Genomic DNA, 5,945 nt, shown 5'->3' on the forward strand with positions numbered 1-5,945 from the left:
TCTGGACCGTATCTTAGTGATGAGATCTTCTTTTATGACCAATTCAGCATTCAATTTCTTTATAAGATCATCTTTTTGCTTTAGATCGTCATTCAGATTTTTATTTACTTTCACAAGTTGTTCCCAGCTAGCGACAAGTTTTGCAAATTCTGCCTCAAGTTGAATATGTCTTTCTTCAAAATCATCTGTTGATATGTATGATTCTCCATCTGATTGATCTCCGTCTGATTGAATGTTTGTGGCAGTGAAGAACGCTACAAAGTTTCCTACATTATATCATCTGATTGATCATTTGAATTTTCCTCCTCCTCATCACTAAGAGTAGCTACAGACATAGCCTTTTCCCTTTTAAGATATGTTGCACATTCAGCCTGTATGTGACCGTATCCTTCACATTCCCTACACTGCACTGACCGATTGAGGGGCTTTCCTGTGTCTGTAGTACTATTCCTGTTTTGTCTCGATCGCCCAGTCTGAGATTGATTGTTCTGTGAGAGGGGTGCTGTTTCAACCTTTTGATATGAAGGGTTGTTGCCTTTGTATTGTGTTCTTGTAGACTGACATTGACCCTTTCTGTTGAACCCTTTTAAGATTTTCTTGAAGTTTTTGGTTAGAAGAACTAGGGTTTCATCATCTATGTCGTCTGTGTCAGAATCTCGATCAGCTTCAGCCACAAAAGCTACAGACTTTCCTTTCTTGTTGCTTCCAACATCATCATCAGCAAGAACTTCCAGTTCATATGTGTGCAAGCTTCCCATGAGTTCTCCGACAGTCTTCTTTTCCCAACCTGTGTGTTCCTGAATAGCCGTTACTTTCATTCGAAAACGTTTAGGTAGGGATCTGAGAATCTTTTTGACCACTCTCTCATCAGTGAATGGTTCCCCAAGAATTGAGGCTCGGTTCATCAAGTTCTGAACCCTACTGTGGAAGGTAGAAATGGTTTCGTCTTCAGTCATTCTGAGAGCTTCGAATTCTGATAGAACCATTTGCAACTTTGACTGTTTGACATCACTGGTTCCTTCATATCTGGTTTCAAGAATCTCCCATACCCGTTTAGCCTCTTTTACCCCTGTAACAAGCGTAAAAACAGATTCATGTAGCGATCCAACAATTGAGTTTAGTGCTTTGTTGTTCAGATCAGAGGCATTCATTTCATCTTCTGTCCAAGTCTCTATGGGTTTTTCTTCAGCAACTCCTTGTGCATTCGGAGTAGTAGGTCGAATCCACACAGTTAGGATGGTGCGATAAACCCTGGTTCCTTGTGCTTGAAGATATATCTCCATACGAGCCTTCCAGAAAGAGTAGTTGTGACCATCTAGTTTTGGTGGTTTCATACTTGCGTCCATCCTGAAATCAACAACCAGCCAACGAACACACAGACAGACTTCCACAAAAACAGAGAGAATGCAAAAATAAGATAGCCCTTCGGATCAAGTCACTATGTAGACTTAAAAGCTCTGATACCACATGTAATTTTGCATTTCCTCATTTTACGAAAATTATCAGAAATAGTTTGATGACTTAGAATACTGATAGATTCAGTTAAGCACCTACTTAGTAATGATTGATCATGGAGAGAACATCAGAGAAAAATAAACAAACACACAGAACGAACACTCACAATGTTTACCCAGTTCGATACAGTGTGTATCTACGTATGGGGGACGATCACATAGGCGTCCAATCCACTAAGTCATAATCCAATGTACAAAGGTAGATATACAATAATCTTACCCAAGTGCCCCACACAAGGTACATACCCAGTCTACACAAGTTTAGTGGATTGTTGAAGATGGAGAGCCATGCATACAGAAGTCCAATGAAATCCCTTCACTTGGAGAGCCAGCTCTGATGCAGTCCACTTCAGTGACGCTCTATAATGTTGTTCCCACAACAGTGTGATCTTAGTGTCCTTTCGTTTAAGCAGCAGTAACTCTTCTCAAGTTCATCATCTTAATCACCATGAACAAGTTGTATTGAGAAGGTGTATAACAATCAAAGATCTAGACTCATCAAGCTGATATGGAGTGTTTCTTCTTCTTATTTGGCGTAACCCTAGTTCCCTTAAAGAACTGGTACTTATAGATCCTTCTATAAACACTCTCCATAAAAGATCTTTGATTGTAGAAGGTAGGACTATAAAAGAGGAATGTAATCTCAGCAGATTAGGTCCATTACCTTCTTTGAAGATACGCTGATCGTCTTTCCATACTGAGCTGATAATACCGCGTAAGACTCTTAAGGAAACAGCTTCACTAAATCAGATCTTCAGTGTCAGTTCTTCTGTCGTTGCTTCTGCTTGATCAGTAAACTGTAGACCCAACCGGACAGACTCTAAACCTATCTTAGTATGCCATAATAATATTGCCAATTATAATATGGGGTTTTTGAACATAAAAACACTAACATTTACAAAGGAAGATTTGAGCAAGGTGGGGGAGAACAAACAATTGCGGTGAAGGTACTTGACCTTTTAAAAAATGGAGCTTCAAGAGCTTTCTTGCAAAATGTAAAGTGTTGAGGAATATACGCCACCGAAATCTTGTTCCAATTTTGACTTGCTGCTCGAGTTGTGATTTTGCAGGTAATGAATTCAAAGCTTTGGTTTATGAGTTCATGGAAAATGGGGATTTGGATATGTGGTTGCATACACATTCTTCTAATGCAAGGACAACCGTTCTAAGTGTTCTTCAAAGGTTAAACATTACAATTGATGTAGCTTCTGCATTGCATTATCTCCATGATGGCGACGGTTATTCATTGTGATATAAAGCCAAAGTAACAGTCTTCTTGACAAAGACGTAACTGCTTAGGTTGGAGACTTTGGTATATCAATACTTTATTCGCGTACAATTGGAGATCCAATTGGTGAACAAAGTAGTACCATTGGATTAAAGGGGTCAATTGGTTATGTTCCACCAGGTAAGAATATTTTCATCATAAAACTTTACCACTTGTTTCCATAACTAGCTTGCTTAAGAGAAAAAGTCATATTCATATATCATATCTTATGTTTGAGAAGTTCTTTCCCAAAATTTAAAATGCTCTATTATTTTTTCCTTTTTTTTTTCTTTTTTTTTTTTTTTTCACTTGCTTTGTTTGTTTTCACAAATAATTTGGATATAGAGTACGGGATAGGAGCAAAGGCATCAACTTTTGGAGATATGTATAGCTTTGGAATCCTTTTGTTGGAAATGTTCACAGCTAAAAGACCCACAAATACTTTATTCATGAATGACGGAGGTAAGAGTCTCTTTGAGTATGCTGAGGTAGCATTATCTATCGGAGCAAGTGATGAAAATTATTGACCCATTGCTTCTAGCATGCCTAGAATGCAACCTTAGATTGGAATAAGTCAAAATGAAGAGTTAGTTGGAGAATAATGGCAATTTGGTGGAAATTGAAGAGAGCAAGGTGCATAACTTCTTCCTCTCCATCTTCAAAATTGGATTCATACTTGCGCTTCAAGATCACCAATGGATCGCATGCATATGAATGAAGTGAGCAAGGAATTACAGAAAATTAAGAAGACTTTCTTTACATAAAATTAAGCAAACATGTCTTCTGACATGCAATATCTCCATGGGTAGAAATTTAGAAAAGCTTGTTTTCCAATTTGCTTAATATATGTTGCTCTAAATTTCTTTAATTTTGATTTAAACTTTTCTTGGATTCTTCTTTTGTTATATGATTGGGGAACAATTAAGCTCCAAGTATTATCTATCTTACTCCGTATTTACTCCAATATATATATATATATATATATATATATATATATATATATATATATATATATATATATATATATTTGAAAACTCACCTTCAAAAAATTTATTATAATAAAGAAGCAATACAAGAAGGGAAAGTAGAAATCCAACAATAATAAACTCGCCTTCAATAATTTTTTTTTTACTCCAATATTTGTTTATTCTAAACTATTTAATTCGTATAATTTAATCTTTTGTATTAACTAATTTATTTATTTATTTTAATTTTTACATATTTAAAAATCATATTAAATATAGCATACTCTGTATAATTTAATCTTTTTTGTATTAACTATTTTTTTTTTAAATTTTTACATATTTAAAAATCATATCAAATATAGCATTTATAATTAAAAATATCGTCTTTCAAATTCACATTGGGCCTTGCACTACACGCAAGGGCCCGTGCCCGACTAGTGATTGAAAAAAATGTGAGGAAAAATTATTCAATTAATTTTTTTAAACTTACATCTTCAAATATAAATTTTTTGATGATGAAATTTATGTGGAAATAATTATATATATATATATATATATATATATATATATATATATATATATGTGTGTGTGTGTGTGTGTGTGTGTGTGTGTGTGTGTGTGTGTGTGTGTGTGTGTGTGTGTGTGCGTGCGTGCGTGCGCGCGTTTGTATTTGATTATAATCTCAATTTCGATATGTGAACCAAATGCCTTAATCATAAATTTTATAATTAGTTTAATTTGTAAAAAAAAAAAAAAAAAAAAAAAAAAAACTTGTAGTACTTTCTTATTATAACAACAGACACTGAATATGCATGTACATACTAAGATCGAGGGAATTTTAAGTCTTCTTAATCCCCTAACAAGTACAAATTTAAGCTTAATTAATCTTATATATGCAGCACTAACAGCCATAATTTAGAGTAATAATGCTAATTAAGTACAGTACTTAGCTTGTCAATTATATTGTTGCATTCATAGTTCCTTCAACTTTTTTTTTTTTTTTTTAATTTGTTTAGAACCTCATAGTTTGGATAAATTAATGTAGTATTCGGTTCTAAATGCTCCAACACCCTTAGGAATGAGCCAATTTGTTTTAAGAAAATTATGCATGACACAAGCCTTGATTATCCTTCTAATTTACATTATTTTCTATGACCATGTTTCGATCTTATATACCACCATTTATGAACGATGTTGTCACCACTAGACATACTGTAACAAGTTATGGGCGAAGCCAAGTCTATGCGGTTGAAAATGAAATGCAAGGTAAACTTGATTGTTGTTCCAGTGAAAAACGTAAATGATAATTTCAAATTATTATTGAGTTGTATAAGATGAATACCGATTTTCATTACAGAATTTCGAACATTACCTTTCAATTTGTAAGCATATATAAGTACTGAAAAAGTGGGATTAAAAGCCACTAAGCTGAATTAGTTATTGAAGTGTGAAGGGCAAGGAGGTGAGGGCATAGTCCAACACCAATGAGCACGTATACATGTTGATTGGGAGAGACGAACGTCATGACAGCATGGGACTGATGTCATCATCATCCCCACAAACAAAGAGGCTGTGTTCTGGGTATTTTTGTGTAGTGGTGGTGCAGCCATCATCAAGACATTGAATATTAGATACAGAATTATAGGGCAAAAAAGATGTGTTTTGGATGGGGACCAAACAGCCATGCGTGTGACCACCCATATGTATGTGTCCAAGAACGAACCTTACCTTAGCCGCCGTACCCCCACGCCACCCCACCACCCACAAATCCCATCTCACCCAGAATAATCTTGTATATAAAACTATTTTAATTTGTTTAATGGTAAAAGTATTCAATTCACTGTTATTCAGATGTATTTTTTTTTTTATAAATAAAAAAGCTTTCATAAGTACATATAATAATTACATATATTATGGAGTGTTTGGTAAATAGTGATTAGCTAATTGGGTTAGTAGGTTTCACTAGTATATATATAAGGATGAAATTAGGTGCGGAGGAGGTCTAAGGTGAAACATACGGTGAGATCTTAGTCGTTGATCAAATCTAGATTAATGGCTCAAGTCAAATGAAAATAAAGAAAAAAAAATGCTCAACTTAGAATACAAAAGCAGAGTTTAAAAATGGTGCACCTTAATGGCCTGTTTGGTTGGGCGTAATTTGGCTGTAGTTGAATTGCAATTCAGTGGAAGCTACAATTA

The sequence above is a fragment of the Ipomoea nil genome, unplaced genomic scaffold (genome assembly GCF_001879475.1).
Source record: "Ipomoea nil cultivar Tokyo-kokei standard unplaced genomic scaffold, Asagao_1.1 scaffold1936, whole genome shotgun sequence".
Lineage (NCBI taxonomy): Eukaryota > Viridiplantae > Streptophyta > Magnoliopsida > Solanales > Convolvulaceae > Ipomoea > Ipomoea nil.